Raw genomic sequence first — 12,650 nt, 5'->3', positions numbered from 1 at the left:
GTCATTTACATTTACATTACATTTAAGTCATTTAGCAGACGCTCTTATCCAGAGCGACTTACAAATTGGTGCATTCACCTTATGATATCCAGTGGAACAACCACTTTACAATAGTGCATCTAAATCTTTTAAGGGGGGGGTTAGAAGGATTACTTTATCCTATCCTAGGTATTCCTTAAAGAGGTGGGGTTTCAGGTGTCTCCGGAAGGTGGTGATTGACGCCGCTGTCCTGGCGTCGTGACGGAGTTTGTTCCACCATTGGGGTGCCAGAGCAGCGAACAGTTTTGACTGGGCTGAGCGGGAACTGTGCTTCCTCAGAGGTAGGGGGGCCAGCAGGCCAGAGGTGGATGAACGCAGTGCCCTTGTTTGGGTGTAGGGCCTGATCAGAGCCTGAAGGTATGGAGGTGCCGTTCCCTTCACAGCTCCGTAGGCAATCACCATGGTCTTGTAGCGGATGCGAGCTTCAACTGGAAGCCAGTGGAGAGAGCGGAGGAGCGGGGTGACGTGAGAGAACTTGGGAAGGTTGAACACCAGACGGGCTGCGGCGTTCTGGATGAGTTGTAGGGGTTTAATGGCACAGGCAGGGAGCCCAGCCAACAGCGAGTTGCATTAATCCAGACGGGAGATGACAAGTGCCTGGATTAGGACCTGCGCCGCTTCCTGTGTGAGGCAGGGTCGTACTCTGCGAATGTTGTAGAGCATGAACCTACAGGATCGGGTCACCGCCTTGATGTTAGTGGAGAACGACAGGGTGTTGTCCAGGATCACGCCAAGGTTCTTAGCACTCTGGGAGGAGGACACAAGGGAGTTGTCAACCGTGATGGCGAGATCATGGAACGGGCAGTCCTTCCCCGGGAGGAAGAGCAGCTCCGTCTTGCCGAGGTTCAGCTTGAGGTGGTGATCCGTCATCCACACTGATATGTCTGACAGACATGCAGAGATGCGATTCGCCGCCTGGTTATCAGAAGGGGGAAAGGAGAACATTAATTGTGTGTCGTCTGCATAGCAATGATAGGAGAGACCATGTGAGGATATGACAGAGCCAAGTGACTTGGTGTATAGCGAGAATAGGAGAGGGCCTAGAACAGAGCCCTGGGGGACACCAGTGGTGAGAGCGCATGGTGCGGAGACAGATTCTCGCCACGCCACCTGGTAGGAGCGACCTGTCAGGTAGGACGCAATCCAAGCGTGGGCCGCGCCAGAGATTGCTGTGACTGAGCTTCCTGCTAAACTATCTTAAACCACACAGCTCCGTTTTGATACCAAATCAAATAAAACAACTGTTATTTTAAGGAGATTCATGATGTGCTGAACACAATGTTCTAAAAACAATCTAACAAAATAAATGCTGCTTTTTTACTGTTGGTGGTTATCTTGAGTCCAGACGCCTGTTGACCAAGATCCTGAATATGATGAGGGCAACTTGAGTAGCTGTTAGTGCGAACATTAGGCTTGGACTGCGGCTTGGACTGCGTCAGGTTCCTGCCAATGACCTGAACTGCCTTGATTGGGTGGTAAAGGAGGTTGAAGAGAAAGGACAGTTCATGTCTCCCATCCTTATTTACTGTAATTCACTCAAGGTACTTGGGCAAAGTGCTTGGGTTGACAAAGATCCTGAACATAAATCTGAACACCTACAGTAGAAGTCGGAAGTTTACATACACCTTAGCTAAATACATTTAAACTCAGTATTTCACAATTCCTGACATTTAATCCTAGTAAAAATCCCCTGTCTTAGGTCAGTTAGGATCACCACTTTATTTTAAGAATGTGAAATGTCAGAATAATAGTAGAGAGTGATTTATTTCAGCTTTTATTTCTTTCATTACATTCCCAGTGAGTCAGAAGTTTACATACACTCAATTAGTATTTGGTAGCATTGCCTTTAAATTGTTTAACTTGGGTCAAACGTTTCGGGTAGCCTTCCACAAGCTTCCCACAATAAGTTGGGTGAATTTTGTCCCCTTTCTCGTGACAGAGTTGGTGTAACTGAGTCAGGTTTGTAGGTCTCCTTGCACGCACACGCTTTTTCAGTTCTTCCCACAAATATTCTATAGGATTGAGGTCAGGGCTTTGTGATGGCCACTCCAATACCTTGACTTTGTTGTCCTTCAGGCATTTTGCCACAACTTTGGAAGTATGCTTGGGGTCATTTACCATTTGGAAGACCCATTTGCGACCAAGCTTTAACTTCCTGACTGATGTTTTGAGATGTTGCTTCAATATATCCACATCATTTTCCCTTCCTCGTGATGCTATCTATTTTGTGAAGGGCACCAGACCCTCCTGCAGCAAAGCACCCCCACAACATGATGCTGCCACCCCCGTACAGCACGGTTGGGATGGTGTTCTTCGGCTTGCAAGACTCCTCCTTTTTCCTCCAAACATAACGATGGTCATTATGGCCAAACAGTTCTATTTTTGTTTCATCAGACCAGAGGACATTTCTCCAAAAACTACAATCTTTTTCACCATGTGCAGTTACAAACCATAGTCTGGGTTTTTTATGGCAGTTTTGGAGCTTCTTCCTTGCTTCTTCCTTGCTGAACAGCCTTTCAGGTTATGTCGATATAGGACTCGTTTAACTTCACAAGGTCCTTTGCTGTTGTTCTGGGATTGATTTGCACTTTCGCACCAAAGTACGTTCATCTCTAGGAGACAGAACGCGTCTCCTTCCTGAGCGGTATGACGGCTGCGTGGTCCCATGGTGTTTATACTTGCATACTATTGTTTGTACAGATGAACGTGGCACCTTCAGGCGTTTGGAAATTGCTCCCAAGGATGAACCTGACTTGTGGAGGTCTACAATTTTTTTCTGAGGTCTTGGCTGATTTCTTTTGATTTTCCTATGATGTCAAGCAAAGAGGCACTGAGTTTGAAGGTAGGCCTTGAAATACATCCACAGGTACACCTCCAATTGACTCAAATAATGTCAATTAGCCTATCAGAAGCTTCTAAAGCCATGACATAATTTTCTGGAATTTTCCAAGCTGGTTAAAGGCACAGTCAATTTAGTGTATGTAAACTTGACCCACTGGAATTGTGATACAGTGAATTATAAGTGAAATAATCTGTCTGTAAACAATTGTTGGAAAAATGACTAGTCTCATGCACAAAGTAGATGTCCTAACTGACTTACCAAAACTATAGTTTGTTAACAAGAAATTTGTGGAGTGTTTGAAAAGCAAGTTTTAATGACTCCAACCTAAGTGTATGTAAACATCCGACTTCAACTGTACTTATTGAGATGTATCATAGCAAAACTATACCAAAGAACAAGACGAGTGGTGTCTTCTCTTAATGGGGATGAAAACTGTAGAGTTGTTGAGGCAACAACTGCCCTGATAATGGGTTTGGATTTCCATAACATTTCACATGTTATGATGTATGGCACACCAGGGGATGTAGACGATACACAGTGCATTCGGAAAGTATTCAGACCACTTTATTTTTTCCACATTTTGTTACGTTACAGCCTTATTCCAGAATGTATTAAATAGTTTTTTCCTCATCATTCTACACACAATACCCCATAATGACAAAGAAAAAACAGGTTTGTAGAAATATTTGCAAATGTCTAAAAAAACAACTGAAATATCACATTTATATAAGTATTCAGACCCTTTACACAGTACTTTGTTGAAGCACCTTTGGCAGCGATTACAGCCTCGAGTCTTCTTGCATATGACGCTACAAGCATGGCACTCCTGTATTTGGGGTGTTTCTCCCATTCTTCTCTGCAGATCCTCTCAAGCTCTGTCAGGTTGGATGGGCAGTGTTGCTGCACAGCTAATTTCAGGTCTCTCCAGAGATGTTTGATCTGGTTCAAGTCTGGGCTCGGGCTGGGCCACTCACTCAAGGGTATTCAGAGATTTGTCCCGAAGCCACTCCTGCGTTGTCTTAGCTGTGTGCATAGGGTCGTTGTCCTGTTGGAAGGTGAACCTTTCCCCCCAGTCTGAGGTCCTGGAAGCTCTGGAGCAGGTTGTCATCAAGGATCTCTCTGTACTTTGCTCCATTCATCTTTCCCTCGATCCTAACTAGTCTCCCAGTCCCTGCCGCTGAAAAACATCCCTACAGCATGATGGGGTGCCAGGTTTCCTCCAGACGTCAGGCTGGCATTCAGACCAAAAAGTTCAATCTTGGTTTCATCAGACCCGAGAATCATGTTTCAGATGGTCTGAGAGTTCTTTAAGTGCGTTTTAGCAAACTCAAAATGGGCTGACATGTGCCTTTTACCGAGGAGTGGCTTCCGTCTGGCCACTCTACCATAAAGGCCTGATTGGTGGAGTGCTGCAGAGATGTTTGTCCTTCTGGAAGATTCTCCCATCTCCACAGAGGAACTCTGGAGCTCTGACAGAGTGACCATCGGGTTCTTCGTCACCTCTCTGACCAAGGCCCTTCTCTCCCGATTGCTCCATTTGGACGCGCGGCCTAATCCAGGAAGAGTCTTGGTGGTTCCAAACTTCTTCCATTTAAGAATGATGGAGGCCACTGTGTTCTTGGTGACCTTCAATGCTGCAGACGTTTTTTTGGTAACCTCTACAGATCCTGTCTCGGAGCTCTACGGACAATTCCTTCGACCTCATGACTTGGTTTTAGCTCAACTGTGGGACCTTATATTGACAGGTGTGTGCCTTTCCAAATCATGTCCAATCAATATAATTTATCACAGGTGGACCCCAATCAAGCTGTAGAAACATCTTAAGGATGATCAATGGAAACAGGATGCACCTAAGCTCAATTTTGAGTCTCATAGCAAAGGGTCTGAATACTTAGGTAAATATTTCTGTTTTTTATTTTAAAGAAATTGTCAAAAAAGTCTAAAAACCTGTTTTCGCTTTGTCATTATGGGGTATTGTGTGTAGATTGAGGAATATTTTTATTTAATACATTTTAGAATAAGGCTGTAACATAACAAAATGTGAAAAAAGTCAAGGTGTCTGAATACTTTCTGAATGCACTGTACAGTGCCTTGCAAAAGTATTCATCCCCCTTTGGCATTTTTCCTATTTTGTTGCATTACAACCTGTAATTTAAATGGATTTTTATTTGGATTTCATGTAATGGACACACACAAAATAGTCCAAATTGGTGAATTGAAATGGAAAAAATTACTTGTTTCAAAAACAAATATGTATTCACCCCCTTTGCTATGAAGCCCCTAAATAAGATCTGGTGCAACCAATTACCTTCAGAAGTCACATAATTAGTTAAATAAAGTCCACCTGTGTGCAATCTAAGTGTCACATGATCTGTCATATGATCTCAGTATGCATACACCTGTTCTGAAAGGCCCCAGAGTCTGCAACACCACTAAGCAAGGGGCACCACCAAGCAAGCGGCACCACGAGACCAAGGAGCTCTCCAAACAGGTCAAGGACAAAGTTGTGGAGAAGTACAGATCAGGGTTGGGTTATAAAAAAAATATCTGAAACTTTGAACATCCAACGGAGCACCATTAAATCCATTATTAAAAAATCGAAAGAATATGGCACCACAACAAACCTGGCAAGAGAGGGCCGCCCACCAAAACTCACTGACCAGGCAAGAAGGGCATTAATCAGAGAAGTGACAAAGAGACCAACGATAACCCTGAAGGAGTTGCAAAGCTCCACAGCGGAGATTGGAGTATCTGTCCATACGACCACTTTAAGCCGTACACTCCACAGAGCTGGGCTTTATGGAAGAGTGGCCAGAAAAACGGTGGTGGCAGCATCATGCTGTGGGGATTTTTTTCATCGTCAGGGACTGGGAAACTGATCAGAATTGAAGGATGATGGATGGCGCTAAATACAGGAAAATTCTTGAGGGAAACATGTTACAGTCTTCCAGAGATTTGAGACTGGAATGGAGGTTCACCTTCCAGCAGGACAATGACCCTAAGCATACTGCTAAAGCAACACTTGAGTGGTTTAAGGGGAACATTTAAACGTTTTGGAATGGCCTAGTTAAAGCCCAGACCTCAATCCAATTGAGAATCTGTGGTATGACTTAAAGATTGCTATACACCAGCGGAACCCATCCAACTTGAAGGAGCTGGAGCAGTTTCATTGAAGAATGAGCAAAACTCTCAGTGGCTAGATGTGCCAACCTTATAGAGACATACCCCAAGAGACTTGCAGCTGTAATTGCTGCAAAAGGTGGCTCTACAAAGTATTGACTTTGGGGGTGGGTGAACAGTTATGCATGCTCATGTTTTCAGTTTTTTTGTCTTATTTCTTGTTTGTTTCACAATAAAAAATGTTTTTCATCTTCAAAGTGGTAGGTATGTTGTGTAAATAAAATGATACAAACCCCCCAAAATGTATTTTAATTCCAGGTTGTAAGGCAACAAAATAGGAAAAATGCCAAGAGGGGTGAATACTTTCGCAAGCCACTGTAGTTCACCAAGTTAACAGGGCTGGTCGAAGTGAGACAAAAGCAAGTGCAATACTGTATTTTCCAAATCATTCCATGCGTGTTGACTAAACAGTTGATGAGATCATGCAGTCAGGCACCAAGTCATGCTTAGAAAAGCACTGTATGGCCACTTTGAATATCAACCCATTAATGTAGAGCCAGGGCATTTGTGCTGCACATACTGTCATTCAACATGTTTGTGGGAAGCCAATTCCTAACCATGAAGCATTAAAGGAAGTGGTTTCCACTTGTACAAAGTGTAGAGAAGTAGGACCAAATTACAACATTTTGATTAGACATTTTAAGTTACTATAGGGTTAAGGACACACCACATATTTTTACTGACATAGATGTGTGTACTGGATTTACCACCAAACTTAGATGCAGTGGTATAAAAGAGTGAATATATATTTGATCTTGTTTATATTCAACTACAACACGCGAAAGCGATATTAAACATCATAGTGAGGTGTTTGATGATATTGAAAGAGTTGAGACTAGCTTCATGGGGAAAAGCTTCTCATAGCCAGATCTTTATTACATGGGCCATTTTGATAAAGACTGATGGCCTTGACATGGCCACCAACTACTCCAGCTGAGTAAAATGTGAACTAGTACGGAAATAGCGAATTGAAAGATGAACCTGTGAAAACATCTTGCAGCAGTAAGACTCTGATCTTGCAAGCACTGCAAAGATTGTAGATTGCTGCCTTCCTTTCCCTGCCACACATTTGACACATTCGATCGTATTCATGCTCAACCTTATGTAACCCTAAACAAACCAGTTTTCATAAAGGATGTACTCCATGTTGCTTTAACCCAGCAGTATTCATTTCTCTGAACTGCACCAATGTTCTGTGAGGAGTTCATAGCTTTAAGGACGTTCACATGGTTTTGTTGTATTTGAAGAGCATGACAGAGCTGTACTAACTATGCCTTCTTATAGCATAAGCTGGTACAATCCTTATTTAAATGTGGATATTTTTGTTATGATTACTGTGAAAAAAATCCCCATGAACATTTAATAAATATTTCATAATGTAATCAAATAAGCTATGTTTATCCATTCAACATTTTATTATTGAAAAGGTATTTGATAAGCAATGTATTACATTTGACATTTTAGTCATTTAGCAGACGCTCTTATCCAGAGCGACTTACAGTAGTGAATGCATACATTTCGGGTTATCACATACGACCCAACCTGGACCTCGCATGTCTCTCTCTTTCTGTCTCTCGCTCGCTTTCTTTTTCTCTTTCTTTCTTTCTTTCTTTCTTTCTTTCTTTCTTTCTTTCTTTCTTTCTTTCTTTCTTTCTTTCTTTCTTTCTTTCTTTCTTTCTTTCTTTCTTTCTTTCTTTCTTTCTTTCTTTCTTTCTTTCTTTCTTTCTCTGTCTCTCACTCCTCTCTCTCGCTTTCTTTTTCTCTCTTTCTTTCTCTGTCTCTCGCTCCTCTGTCTCTCTCGCTTTCTTTCTGTCTCTCGCTATTCTGTCTCTCCCGCTGCTGCTGCTGAGATAATACGGGTCACCCTGTAAAAGGTCATTAAAACACAAGGTTCTGACTTTTTCAGCACAACTCTTAACTGAAAAATCTGTGTTTTTCCAACCAGCCTATCTTCCACAGCTTGGTGTGGAGCAGGACACTTTTTGTTGTTGTAATGTAACGGTTTGTTCTCTTTAGTGTTACATATACTGTATAAGGTTACACAAACATTGAGGCCCTGTCACACACATGGGCAAATAATGATGAATCAAAACATGTTGATTGTTGCCTAGATGTAGTGATATGGGCTAACGGTTTAGCAATCAAATGTGTTATTTTCTGGAAATATGCTACATTCAGTTTCAGACTGAAGAATTGTTCTCATCTCGCTCTGAACATACTGTTGAGTGATAGTCATAGGAAAGGTTAGAGGGTATGTCTAACATGCGTTTCAATTTCTGGTGTAGATACATTTACTCAAGTTGTACATTTACTCAAAGAAATCACATTTGGATATGTAACCTTTTTATTGTGTGAATGTTCCGCTGTCCCATTGTATGATATTCTGACAGTCCGGTTGTTGTTAGTATTGATGAATGACCGAGAGAGATTCTGTCTTGTCAGATTGTTGGTAGTGGGTTGTAGGTTGAAGGAGGGCGGACAACATCCTGTCTGGGACTGTTATCAGATAAGACTCAGTGTTGAGGAGCAACATTAAGGTGTGTGTTTGTCTCAGTAATGGCAAAATGGAAACCCTCTGGTGCCGTTGTAACAAAAGCTGCTTTTACATAGTCTGGCCCTGGCCATGTTCTTTCTGTCGTTCAACTCTCTGGGTCTCTCCCTCTGTGCACTTCCCTGCTAATGCCGTGCCATCTGTTGAAGGGGGTTCTGAGGGTGATTTTTGTACACACACACAAGAATATGTCTGACATGTTTCTGTGGATTGACACAATGGGTATAGCGTAGTGGTTCAGGCTGAGTGGTGGATCAGGTTACTGTTTGTATATTGGGAGAAACTGAAGAGGAACAGTAGCAGTCTATTAGCAAGTCCCTGTACCACCTTGAGTTGCGGGTATTTGGCCCATTGGATTTGGTTTAACAGATGCCCCCCGTCCAGAGAGCTACAACCATTCTGCCATTACTGTGGGTCTGTTAGTTGGGCCTCTGTATCAGCTTAACCATGAGTTACTTAGTGTTTTTCATGGCGTTTCAATATGAGGCTTTTTATTTCAGCTTTTTTTTACGTTCGTTTTAAAAAGCTTTTCCATTTGTGTGTATCCTCTGCACTTTACTTCTGCGTGAGCGAGTCGATGTGAAGGGAGGGACTGACGATGCATTGTGTGAGTGAAGTGATGTGTTGGGTCATGGAGGAGGGAGGTGGTTGGTTTGGTGAGTGGCTGTTTGAGTAAGGAAAAGGAGGAGAATCAATCTGGAGGTGGATAGCGTGGAAGGGACCATGGCATAAGGAAATGTTTTGTTTAGTTCATAAATTTGTTGAATTTTTTTCCTGTAAGTCAATAGACTGGCTCTAATATGGACTCCCAAAGAGTGATCGAGTAGTGTTGCTCCTCCTGCTTTGGCGATTTTTACACTAGCCCCTCCCTGCTTCATCTGATCTGAAATACATTGAGGTGTTTGTCTGCCTCATATCCAGAGGTTCCTCTTTGTTGCATAACATTTTCTCTTCCGATTTACTGTATGATTCTCCTCCTTTCATATTTGTTATATAGAATGCACTTTTGACTAAAATCCTGGCTAGTTAAGAAAAATAACAATGTATATTCTTTAAAGATGTAAAAAAAAATAAAAAATAAAAATATATATATATATATATATACTGCTCAAAAAAATAAAGGGAACACTTAAACAACACATCCTAGATCTGAATGAAAGAAATAATCTTATTAAATACTTTTTTCTTTACATAGTTGAATGTGCTGACAACAAAATCACACAAAAATAATCAATGTAAATCCAATTTATCAACCCATGGAGGTCTGGATTTGGAGTCACACTCAAAATTAAAGTGGAAAATCACACTACAGGCTGATCCAACTTTGATGTAATGTCCTTAAAACAAGTCAAAATGAGGCTCAGTAGTGTGTGTGGCCTCCACGTGCCTGTATGACCTCCCTACAACGCCTGGGCATGCTCCTGATGAGGTGGCGGATGGTCTCCTGAAGGATCTCCTCCCAGACCTGGATTAAAGCATCCGCCAACTCCTGGACAGTGTGTGGTGCAACGTGGCGTTGGTGGATGGAGCGAGACATGATGTCCCAGATGTGCTCAATTGGATTCAGGTCTGGGGAACGGGCGGGCCAGTCCATAGCATCAATGCCTTCCTCTTGCAGGAACTGCTGACACACTCCAGCCACATGAGGTCTAGCATTGTCTTGCAGTAGGAGGAACCCAGGGCCAACCGCACCAGCATATGTTCTCACAAGGGGTCTGAGGATCTCATCTCGGTACCTAATGGCAGTCAGGCTACCTCTGGCGAGCACATGGAGGGCTGTGCGGCCCCCCAAAGAAATGCCACCCCACACCATGGCTGACCCACCGCCAAACCGGTCATGCTGGAGGATGTTGCAGGCAGCAGAACGTTCTCCACGGCGTCTCCAGACTCTGTCACGTCTGTCACGTGCTCAGTGTGAACCTGCTTTCATCTGTGAAGAGCACAGGGCGCCAGTGGCGAATTTGCCAATCTTGGTGTTCTCTGGCAAATGCCAAACGTCCTGCACGGTGTTGGGCTGTAAGCACAACCCCCACCTGTGGACGTCGGGCCCTCATACCACCCTCATGGAGTCTGTTTCTGACCGTTTGAGCAGACACATGCACATCTGTGGTCTGCTGGAGGTCATTTTGCAGGGCTCTGGCAGTGCTTCTCCTGCTCCTCCTTGCACAAAGGCGGAGGTAGCGGTCCTGCTGCTGGGTTGTTGCCCTCCTACGGCCTCCTCCACATCTCCTGATGTACTGGCCTGTCTCCTGGTAGCGTCTCCATGCTCTGGACACTACGCTGACAGACACAGCAAACCTTCTTGCCACAGCTCGCATTGATATGCCATCCTGGATGAGCTGCACTACCTGAGCCACTTGTGTGGGTTGTAGACTCCGTCTCATGCTACCACTAGAATGAAAGCACCGCCAGCATTCAAAAATGACCAAAACATCAGCCAGGAAGCATAGGAACTGAGAAGTGGTCTGTGATCCCCACCTGCAGAACCACTCCTTTATTGGGGGTGTCTTGCTAATTGCCTATAATTTCCACCTGTTGTCTATTCCATTTGCACAACAGCATGTGGAATTTATTGTCAATCAGTGTTGCTTCCTAAGTGGACAGTTTGATTTCACAGAAGTGTGATTGACTTGGAGTTACATTGTGTTGTTTAAGTGTTCCCTTTATTTTTTTGAGCAGTATATTTTAAAGGTCAGTCTGACACTAAGAATTTTTACATTTGAGTCCTTTAGTACATGCTCATTTGCAGAGGGACTTAGTCCATATGTCACGTGTGCCTATGATTCTATTTAGTCCTTTTCCCTCGTGCTTTATTTTGAATTGATTTATTGTGTGTTGGGTTTTGGTTTACTTATGTGACTGGTTTTGAATTGGTTAACCCCCTTTTGTTTTGTGTGAATGAGTGTTAGGGACCTGAGCCGCACCCCAGTAACCTCTACAAGATCGGTGTCCCCCCCCCCCGCGGGACGGGTGCGCTAATGTGATTATCATGAGGTTGCCAGGAAATAGACATATCTGATATGGGAAGAAAGCTTAAATTCTTGATAATCTAACTGCACTATCTAATTTACAGTAGCTATTAGTGAAAGAATACCATGCTAGTTGAGAGTGCACAGTTAATAAACCATTTGGGCAGACTTGATACATGTTGAACAGAAATACAATGGTTCATTGTATTTGTATTTGTAACCACTTAATGTGGCATTGCATATTTTATTATTGTGAGTATCTGGTACAAAATTGTGCAGCTTTATACTGTCCTGGGTTTTTTGGGGGGGGGGTTGTATGTTTGTTTTTGGAGATTGAGGAGAAGTTGTAATGTTGGGCCTTTTTTAATAATGTACATTTAACAGACTCTGCTAACTTTCAGAAGTAAAAAACGAGTAGCCATAATTATCACATATTTGTGTGCTGTCGTGTGTTCTTCTCTGTCAGATCCTATGTGGTATTGGTAGCTTCATGTGCATTTGACAACTAATCTTTGCATTAATGGTATCCTGTTCTCACAGCTAATGGAAGAAAATTTCAGTCTTAGCTAGGGCTGCACAATTATTCGAGTTATTATAGAAATTGCAATATTGACATGTGCAATAGGCATATCGCAAGAGGTTGCAATTTATTCTTAAATGCAACGTTCAAATGTAATGAGGGTCCCCTGGGAAACTGACCAACACTGGTTCCTAACCTGTCACAACAACTTCTACATTTACATTACATTTTAGTCATTTAGCAGACGCTCTTATCCAGAGCGACTTACAGTAGTGAATGCATACATTTCTTTTTTTTTTTCGTACTGGCCCCCTTGGGAATCGAACCCACAACCCTGGCATTGCAAACACCATGCTCTACCAACTGAGCCACAGGGAAGCCTGTTACAGTACACGCAAGTGTGTTTTGAACAGAACAATTGTTTGGACCAGCCTGCACATTGTAGTTTACACATGGAATATATTTTTCCTTTAGAAACATTATTAATAACATTGGACAGAAATTAGTGCTGATTATTACAGTGATACACACATTTTACCCAAGCTCCCC

This window comes from Salmo salar, chromosome ssa06 (assembly GCF_905237065.1).
Source record: "Salmo salar chromosome ssa06, Ssal_v3.1, whole genome shotgun sequence".
Classification (NCBI taxonomy): domain Eukaryota; kingdom Metazoa; phylum Chordata; class Actinopteri; order Salmoniformes; family Salmonidae; genus Salmo; species Salmo salar.
Note: the sequence above shows the minus strand (reverse complement) of the source record.